Below are 10,893 nucleotides of genomic sequence, written 5' to 3' on the forward strand. Positions count from 1 at the left end.
AAATGTCTTGGGTGGTGGGGTCGGATTCTAGATGGCGGAAGTGTCAGAGGATGATGCGTTGTATCCGGAGGTTGGTGGGGTGGTGTGTGAGAACGAGGGGGATCCTCTTTGGGCGTTTGTGGCGGGGGCGGGGTGTGAGGGATGTGTTGCGGGAAATGTGGGAGACGCGATCAAGGGTGTTCTCGACCACTGTGGGGGGAAAGTTGCGGTCCTTGAAGAACTTGGACATCTGGGATGTGCGGGAGTGGAATGCCTCATCGTGGGAGCAGATGCGGCAGAGGTGGAGGAATTGGGAATAGGGGATGGAATTTTTGCAGGAGGGTGGGTGGGAGGAGGTGTATTCTAGGCAGCTGTGGGAGTCGGTGGGCTTGAAATGGACATTAGTTACAAGCTGGTTGCCTGAGATGGAGACTGAGAGATCCAGGAAGGTGAGGGATGTGCTGGAGATGGCCCAGGTGAACTGAAGGTTAGGGTGGAAGGTGTTGGTGAAGTGGATGAACTGTTCGAGCTCCTCTGGGGAGCAAGAGGCGGCGCCGATACAGTCATCAATGCAACGGAGGAAGAGGTGGGGTTTGGGGCCTGTGTAGGTGCAGAAGAGGGACTGTTCCACGTAACCTACAAAGAGGCAGGCATAGCTGGGTCCCATGCGGGTGCCCATGGCCACCTCCTTTGTCTGTAGGAAGTGGGAGGAATCGAAAGAGAAGTTGTTGAGGGTGAGGACGAGTTCGGCTAGGCGGATGAGGGTGTCGGTGGAGGGGGACTGGTTGGGCCTGCGGGACATTAAGAAGCAGAGGGCCTTGAGGCCATCTGCATGCGGAATACAGGTGTTTAGGGACTTGACGTCCATGGTGAAAATGAGGTGTTGGGGGCCAGGAAATTGGAAGTCCTGGAGGAGGTGGAGGGCGTGGGTGGTGTCACGGATGTAGGTAGGGAGTTCCTGGACCAAAGGGGAGAAAATGGAGTCCAGATAGGTGGAGATGAGTTCGGTGGGGCAGGAGCAGGCTGAGACGATGGGTCGACCAGGGCAGGCAAGTTTGTGGATTTTGGGAAGGAGATAGAAACGGGCCGTGCGGGGTTGGGGAACAATGAGGTTGGAGGCTGTGGGTGGGAGGTCCCCTGAGGTGATGAGGTCATGAATGGTGTTGGAGATGATGGTTTGGTGCTCGGGTGTGGGGTCATGATCGAGGGGGCGGTAGGAGGTGGTGTCGGAGAGTTGGCGTTTGGCCTCGGCGATGTAGAGGTCAGTGCGCCATACTACCACTGCGCCACCCTTGTCTGCGGGTTTGATGGTGAGGTTGGGGTTGGAGCGGAGGGAGCGGAGGGCTGTTTACTGCCTGTTTTACACTAGGCACTAGTTTGGGAAAGGGTTCAAAATTCATAGGGAAGAAATGTTGGATAGACTATTGGTTCCTAAAGTGACAAAGCTCTGAGACCAGATAAAATGCATCGAAGGAAATGAGAAAGAGGTAAGAGAGGGAATTGTGTGGACACTGACCATTTCTTTCAGTCTTCCCTTGGCTCAGGAATGACAAGACTGGAGAATTGCACAATTCACATCCTTGTGCAAATAGGATTGTAAAGATAAGCCCAGCAAATAGACCAGTCTGCTGGCGTTTTTAAAAAAGGCTTGCATTTATATTGCGCCTTTTACAAACAACATCTATTTAAAAAGGGCTTTACAGTGAATTAAGTTTTGTATTGCCATGTAGTCACTGTATTGGAGAGGCACAGAGAGTAGCATCCCTACCTCAGAGGCCCTGGGTTCAAAGCCCACTTCAGGACTTGATGGCCACAGAACCTGCATTCATAACATAGACGAAACGTTTGAATATTAACTTGTATCTCCTACTAATAGACCGTGGTAAAAGCAGGGCAGATTTCTGATCAGATCAGCCATGTGATTGCTAGAAGTTGAAACCTCTGTCATAGTTCCAGACCATAACATACGTGTAAAAGTATATCTTGTCAGAGCAACTCAAACCCCATGGGGTCTGGTTGGCTCAGTCGGTTGTTGTAAATCAAACTGGAGTGAATAGAATGGGTTTGATGCCCATTCCAACTGGGGTGAACACAGGACCTGCCCCCTGTGGTGAAAATTGTGGCAGTGTTGGTCAGACCTTCCTTCAGTCAGAGAACTTGAGAAGACTCACTGTTTTGGTGCACATCCACTATAAAAAGACAGTGGGATATTACGACAGCAAAGTCACCACTGTCTGTTTTACATCCAATGCAAAAGTTAAAAATCCACCCCAAGTTAAACTGTACTTCTTTCAAAGCCAGACATATGTGAAATTAACTACGACATGGCATTAGATATCAAAGCTCATTCTGAAGTTAAATATAAAATGCTGTACTGGTTCCTGATCCAGAGTCCAAGGAGACAGGTGTCTGATGGAGAAATGACAGGACAAGGAGGCTGACAAGCATGAGAAGCAGAGATAATGGGAACTGCAGATGCTGGAGAATCCAAGATAACAAGGTGTGAAGCTGGATGAACACAGCAGGCCAAGCAGCATCTCAGGAGTACAAAAGTTGACGTTTCAGGCCTAGACCCTTCATCAGAAAAGGGGGATGGGGAGAGGGCTCTGAAATAAATAGGGAGAGAGGGGGAGGCGGACCAAAGATGGATAGAGGAGAAGATAGGTGGAGAGGAGAGTATAGGTGGAGAGCTGGGGAGGGGATAGGTCAGTCCGGGGAGGACAGACAGGTCAAGGAGGTGGGATGAGGTTGGTAGCTGGGAAATGGAGGTGCAGCTTGAGGTGGGAGGAGGGGATAGATGAGAGACAGATCGGGTTAGGGAGGCGGGGATGAACTGGGCTGGTTTTGTGATGCAGTGGGGGAGGGGATGAACTGGGCTGGTTTTGGGATGCGGTGGGGGAAGGGGAGATTTTGAAGCTGGTGAAGTCCACATTGATACCATTGGGCTGCAGGGTTCCCAAGCGGAATATGAGTTGCTGTTCCTGCAACCTTTGTTGGCATCATTGTGGCACTGCAGGAAGCCCACGATGGACATGTCGAATAAGGAATGGGAGGGGGAGTTAAAATGGTTCACGACTGGGAGGTGCAGTTGTTTATTGCGAACCGAGCAGAGGTGTTCTGCGAAGCGGTCCCCAAGCCTCAGATCAACCAAGTGGAGGCTTGCAGACCGCTTTGCAGAACACCTCTGCTCGGTTTGCAATAAACAGCTGCACCTCCCAGTCGCGAACCATTTTAACTCCCCCTCCCATTCCTTAGACAACATGTCCATCATGGGCCTCCTGCAGTGCCACAATGATGCCACCAAAGGTTGCAGGAACAGCAACTCATATTCTGCTTGGGAAACCTGCAGCCCAATGGTATCAATGTGGACTTCACAGGCTTCAAAATCCCCCACACCCCCACTGCATCCCAAAACCAGCCCAGCTCGTCCCCTCCCCCCACTGCATCACGAAACCAGCCCAGCTCATCCCCACCTCCCTAACCTGTTCTTCCTCTCACCTATCCCCTCCTCCCATCTCAAGCTGCACCTCCATTTCCCAGCTACCAACCTCATCCCGCCTCCTTGACCTGTCCGTCCTCCCCGGACTGACCTATCCCCTCCCCACCTATACTCTCCTCTCCACCTATCTTCTCCTCTATCCATCTTCGGTCCGTCGGCCCCTCTCTCCCTATTTATTTTAGAACCCTCTCCCCATCCCCCTCTCTGATGAAGGGTCTAGGCCCGAAACGTCAGCTTTTGAGCACCTGAGATGCCGCTTGGCCTGCTGTGTTCATCCAGCTTCACACTTTGTTATCTTAGCATGAGAAGCAGTTTAGGTCACGACAGATAAATCATAATCAGTCAAATTTGGATAATCTGAAGCTCCAGGTGTAGCAAAGTTGTCAGCTATTCCCACTGGCAGAATAGGAAATACAGGATGTCTGAGACAAGCTAAGGTTTCAGACTGTTAACTCTGGATTTGCTAAACTCGTGCATTGTTGTCATATGATCTCACTCACCAATCTGCGAAGAGTTACATCACATCAGAGTGCAAAATCATGGACAGGGATGCAATAATTGCTGTAAAAGGATCCCATGCACATTCTCAATGCATATTCTCTGAAATGCATTTTTAACCTTGATCAAACCAGACTGTTTTAGTGTGATTTTGCAAATTGTTTTTTATTGTTTAATGTACAAATATGTATTGGTGGAAAGCGAAGCAAGGAATGTCATGCTGCTATGGCCTACACCAACATTAATGCTACCCGAAAGCTACCACAGCCAGTGTCAGGCAAGTCCAAAAGGTTACGTTGCTTTGTGAATGTTAAGATACAACCAGTGTAGTATAAGACTGACAAAACCATTTGGATAACCTCCAGCATTTTGGAAATGTGGTCTGGAAATTGGGCAAAATATAACAACAGAAGTAAAGGAAGCATCTGATGATGATCCTGAAGAGTCCAATAAATACACACGTGGTCAACAGCCTGTTTCCCTGGCTACAGATGGTAACACCTATGAGATAATCCAGGATTTCGCACCATAGCACAGAAACACAGAAAACATGCTTGACTCGATGGCAGACTCACCACAAGAGAATAAGCTAAGTAGAAAAAGGGCATTGAAATTTTTTCCAGACTTTAACACAGCATTTTTCAATGTCTTTTACTGCATAGGGTGAGGTCACAGTAAGGCAAGTAAAAATAAAGGCATTTTTCCACATACTTGCTGCATTACCAAGTTCTCATTTTTATTAAGCATAGAGCACAACTGTAGGTAAATAAGGTTACACGAAGGCTTTCTCAGCTATCTCGAAGCTCCAATTAACCCAAATTTGCGGGCAGGATCCCTGTAATCATAATTTTACTTCTTGTAAAGAAGTAGTGACAGTGCCTTAATGGATGTTTTGGAGAAAGCCAGGAGAGGCAGAAGTGATAGTCATGTCCTTAGAACCATAAAATCGTACAGTTCAGGAGAAGTCCTTCAGTCCAGTGTCTGCACCAGCAAAACCTCCTCTAAATCTACACTAGTCTCTCCTTCCAGCAGTTGGCTCATAGACTTCATGACATTTCAAGTGCTCTTTTACGTACTTTTCAATTGTAGTGAAATTTTCCACCTCAAATACTCTCCCGGCCAGTACTTTCAGATTCCCACAATGCCCTGGATGAAAAAATGTTCCCTTAAATCCTGACTAAACCTCCAGACTTTCACCTTAAAATTATTCCCCCTCATATTGACACTTCATTTAATGGAAGCAACTGCTTCCTTTTCACCGTGTCTATGCCCCTCATAATCTTGTGCACCTCAATCATGCTCCCCCTTCAGAAAACAACAGAAGCTCCAGCTTCTCTTTGTAGCTGAACTGCTCCACCACATGCAATATCCTGGAGAATCTCCTCTGCATCCCCTCAAGTGTAATCATATCCTTGCTGTACTGTCGTGACCAGGTCTTCATACAGTATTCAAGCTATGGCCTGTTCAAAGTTTTAGATTAGATTAGATTACCTACAGTTTAGAAACAGGCCCTTTGGCCCAACAAGTCCACACTGCCCCTTGAAGAATCCCACCCCCCTATAACCCACACGCCCCTGAACACTATGGGCAATTTAGCATGGCCAATCCACCTAGCCCGCACATCTTTGGACTGTGGGAGGAAACCGGAGCTTCCGGAGGAAACCCACGCAGACACAGGGAGAATGTGCAAACTCCACACGGACAGTGTGTGGACGGCCCAAGGCTGGAATTGAACCCGGGTCCTGGCGCTGTGAGGCTGCAGTGCTAACCACTGAGCCACCGTGCCGCCCTGAAGTTTTGTACAGGTCCAACTTAAACCTCTCTTCTTTTATAGCCTTTGCTAAGACTGGTAAAGGCAATGGTCTCATTTGCCTTCTTCACTGTTCTACTAACCTGTCTTGGCACCTTCAGAGATCTGTGGATAACCATCCCAAGATCCTAATGTTTTACTGAGTTTCCTGCCATCCTTTTGAGTACATTTTTGTCTTGTTCCTTTCAGTGTCGATTGTCATCTGTCACTAATCTGCCCATCTGATCAATCCATCTATAACCTCTTGTAGCCCAAGACCTTCTTCTATCCCTGGCCAATTTTTCATGTCATGCGCAAACTTATTTATCAAACCCCTTCATATTTTCCTCTGCATCTTTTATATATCAAGAACAATAAGGAATCGAGCACTGATCCGTGATACACTACTGGACACCAGCTTTCAATTACACAAACAGCCTACTACCACCACCCTCTGTCTTCTGCCACTAAGCCAGTACTTCCTCACACCCTGTACTAAAATGCTCAACGACTCTATATCCCTCTTCCTGAATTCTATATCTCCATTGTTCTTCTGTAAAATAAAGACAGAAATGAGATGGGTTGTGAAGACAACATTGGGTACACTTGCCTTTATTAGTCCATGCGTTGAGTATAGGAGTTGGGAGGTCATGTTGCAGTTGTACAGGAGATTGGTTAGGCCACTTTTGGAATACTGCATTCAATTCTGATCTCCCTGCTACAGGAAAGATGTTAAACTCGAAAAGGCGCAGATAAAGATTTACAAGGATGTTACCAGGGTTGATAGGTTTGATAGGGAGAGGCTGAATAGGCTGATGCTATTTTCCCTGGAGAGTCAGAAGCTGAGGAGTGACCTTTTAGAGCTTTATAAAAATTATGAGTCTTGAATAAAGTGGATAGCTAAGGTCTTTTTCCCAAGGTAGGGAAGTCCAAAACAAGAGAACATAGTTTAAGGTGAGAGAGAAAAGATTTAATAGGGATCTAAGGGGCAAATTTTATACAGATGGTGGTACATGTATGGAAAGAGCTGCCACAGGAAGTGGTGAAGGTGAATATTTAAAAGGCATCTGGTGGGGTACATGAATAAGAAGGATTTAAAAGGTTATGGACCAAACGCTGGCAAATGAGACAAGATTAATTTAGGATATCTGACGATCATGGATGAGTTGGACCAGAGGCTCTGTTTCCATGCTGTGCAACTCTATGACTCTAAATACTTGTTTAACATTCTACCATGTCTTCTGGCTCCATGCACAGATTTCCACTCATGGTCCCTATTCTTTCCCTGGTTACCTCTTCCTATTGACATTTTTACATTATATGTTGGGATTCTCCCTAATCTTCCCTTATTCACCCCTAGAACTGCGTCAGAAAAAAAAAAGTAGTGATGGTGAAATAGAAATTAAAAGATGGCACAGCTGATTGACAAGAAAAAGAAAAAGTGAAAGAGAAATACTCAGGATTGAAAAGAAAAGGAAGATAGAATAAGATTTGGTTGCAACTGGAAGTCAAGAAAGTCAGACTAGTGTAGATTTAGAGTAGATTTTGTAGGTGCAGACTCATTTGGCTGAAAGCCCTTTTCTGTCCCCTATGATTCTGTGAAATGTCAGTGAGGAATTGGCAAAACAAGAGGAAATTCAGGTCGCACAGGTACCTAGCAGAGATTAAATGTTGTGATATTGAGTATGTTAGCAGAGGACTAGGAGACTGTGGCATGCAATTTATGTATTTAATCCAAAGTTGTATATTGTTTGGCATTATGGCAAATCTAACTGAGTAGAGGAAAATGGCATACAAGTCTGTTACTTACAGCTATCACGCACCTGAATTTTCTTAGTTTTATGCTCCTCTAATGCTGCCTGTTCTTGTTTTAGTTTATCTTATAATCACTCCCTTCCGTGCTAAAGAACTATATATGCAAATTTTTTGCAATTAATCTGTTTTAACATCATAGTAAAATGAAAGAATTATAGGCACATCAGTAAGTAAAGCAAATTTTCGCGTTTGTTGCGACTTTTGAGCAATCATTCCTATCCTCACTATATCTTCAGATACTTTGAAAACATTTAATGCCATCAGAACAAGTTACATCAAAAATTGATAAATTTCAGGGTAGATATTTTCCGAATCAACCTGTTCAGAGATGTTATGACATAACTCCAGAGCAGGTAAGACTTGAACCCAGGCCTCAGAGATAGGGAAAGCATCACTGTGCCACGACAGCCCTCTCTTTTGTTTGGTCTGTATCATTGACCTATGCTTAACTAGTTCTGGGACCCCTGGAAGATGTTTTCCTCTCAGCTGGAATTGATCGTCAGATGACATAGTTGTTGGAGATCCTGCAGAATACCCCTCTCTTGTCTGTAATTTGGGCTACTTTTGTACAGGGCAGTGGTTTAGCCAACACAGTCCTGAGAATCTGCCCCTTCATTATGCACATTCCAAACAGGGGAAAACATCTTCAAAATATAAATTCTATCGAGCCCTCCAAAACAAAGCTATACTTTTCAATAGGATATCTCATTCATCTAAAAGTTCTGAGAATAAACGCATTCCATTCAACATTTGTCCCCTATTGCAAATACATTCTGCTTCAGTAAAAGAGCCCAGAACTGTTCAAAGTACTCCAGATAGTCCATCAAAACCCAGTCATAATTGCTGAAAAATTTCCTTACTATTATCCTGCATGCAGTTGGATTAACATATCATTTGCTTTCCTAACAGCTTGCTGTACCTGTGTTAACTGTTATTTGAATGCAGTAACATGCAAATCTTGTTGTGTACAAATATTTAACGAGAACTTCACCTGTTTAAAATAGGTATCTAATTTCACATTTCCCCAAATTATACATCTTGTGCAATCACAGAATTGTTACAGCACAGAAGGGGTCTATTCAGCCCATCACATCTGTACCAGTGCTTTCACTGCCTTCCCCCCGACAAGCCCCAATATCCCTGCACATTATTGCCACAATGAAGGCCCGTTGAGCCCGCCTCCACATTTCCAGGTCTTAATTACTCATTGTGTGGAGAAGAAATCTTCCCCCTGCCCCCTCACATCACCGTAGCTTTCTTTCTGCATCATTTTAAATCTATGCACTGTCATTCTTTTGAGGGGGAGCGGCCTTCCTTCAACCTCATCTATTCCATTCAGCCCACGCATGATTTCAAAAATGTTTATCAAATCTCCTGTCAGCCTTCTTTTGACAAGAAAAAAGCAGTCCAACTTCTTTGATCTATTCTCACCTGAAGGTGCTAATTCCTGCTGAGATCTAACAAGTGTCTTGTCCAACTTCTTCACCTCCCTGTTCTTATACTCTGTACCCCTATTAATCTTACTCAATCAACATTTCCTAATTTTCTTTATCACCTCCTTACAGCTACAAATCACTTTATTGTTTCTCAAACTTGGAGAGGAGTATTCTCATGTGAATAGATCCCTTAAAATTTTATGTAATGAGGCCTGAACACATTTCCTTGCAACATCTTGTTATATCCTGCCAACCTGAACTGCTACTGCATTTGTCATAGTTTTGCTTTACCTGGCTACTTATGCCCTAAGAAACTAAATTTGTCAAGTAATTTAGTTTATGGAAGCATTTAGGGCTGTTTAAAAAGTGTCCTTTTGTAAAATCTCTCTTAGACTACATACTTTCCTTACAACTGTTGAGTTGTTCTGGTACAGCTATAATATTGACACGAGGATAGATAAATCCCCCGGGCCGAACAGGATATACCCAAGGTTACTACAGGAAGCGAGGAAAGAGATTCCTGTGCCTTTGGTGATGATCTTTGCATCCTCATTGTTCACTGCAGAAGTACCAGGTGACTGGAGGGTGACACATGTTATTACCTTGTTCACAAAAGAGAATAGGCATAATCCTGGGAATTACAGACCAGTCAGTCTTATTTTTATGGTGGGAAAATTATTGGAGAGATTGTATTTATGATTATTTGCAAAAGCATAGATTGATTAGAAATAGTCAGCATGGCTGTGCAAGGGGGCAGATCACGCCTCACAAACCTTATTGAATTCTGAGGATGTGACAAAACACAGTGAAGGTAGAACAGTGAATGTGGTGTGTGTGGATTTCAGCTTTCAGCAAGGCATTTGTTAAGGTTCCCCATGGTAAGCTCATTCAGAAAGCTAATAACCTTGCGGCTGTTAAACTCAATTCTCCTGCTAATGAAAGCCAGCACGCCATACGCCTTCTTAACAACCCTATCAACTTGGGTGGCAACTTTGAGGGATCTACGGACGTGGAGCCCAAGATCTTTCTGTTCCTCCACACTGCCAAGAGTCCTGCCATGAACCCTGTATTCTGCATTCAAATTCGACCTTCCAAAATGAATCACTTCTCACTTTTCTGTGTTGAATTCCATCTGCCACTTCTTTGCCTAGCTCTGCACCTACAACAGCCCTCCACACTACCCACAACTCCAACAACCTTTGTTGGGATTCAGGAAAATTCGGTTGTTTGGATACAGACTTGGCCGCCTAAAAGAAGACAGAGGGTGGTAGTAGATGGAAAGTATTTAGCCTAGAGCTCGGTGACCAGTAGTTATATGACTTGGAGAAGGATGGGTTAGTAAGTTTGCCAATGACGCAAAGGTTATTGGAGTGGTTAGCCAGAGACTTTTTGCCCAGGACAGAAATGGCTTTGACAAGGCAGCGTAATTTTAAAGGTGATTGGAGGAAGGTATGGGGAGATGTCAGTAGTAGGTTCTTTACACAAAGTGACGGGTGCATGGAATGCACTGCCAGCAGTGATAGTAGAGTCAGATACATTAAGGACATTTAAGCAACTCTAGGATAGGCACATTGATGATAGTTAAATGTAGGGTATGCAGGTTAGTATTGATGTGAGAGTAGGATATTTGGCGCGCAACATTGTGCTAGCCTAAAGGGCCTATACTGTACTGTGCTATACTTTTCTATGTAGCCATTAAATGTAAAATTTCAAAATCCAGCCAAATACTACCTTATTAGGAAACTGGATTATAATGGAAGCGTCAGTGTACTTAGTACTGACTCCTCACCAACGCATTTTAGATTAAGCTCCACACTTCTACAGCTTGGTCCAGACAAAAATCAGCTGAATTCTCTGACAACTTCCCACTACATCAA

The sequence above is a fragment of the Stegostoma tigrinum genome, chromosome 13 (genome assembly GCF_030684315.1).
Source record: "Stegostoma tigrinum isolate sSteTig4 chromosome 13, sSteTig4.hap1, whole genome shotgun sequence".
In the NCBI taxonomy this organism is placed as follows: Eukaryota; Metazoa; Chordata; class Chondrichthyes; order Orectolobiformes; family Stegostomatidae; genus Stegostoma; species Stegostoma tigrinum.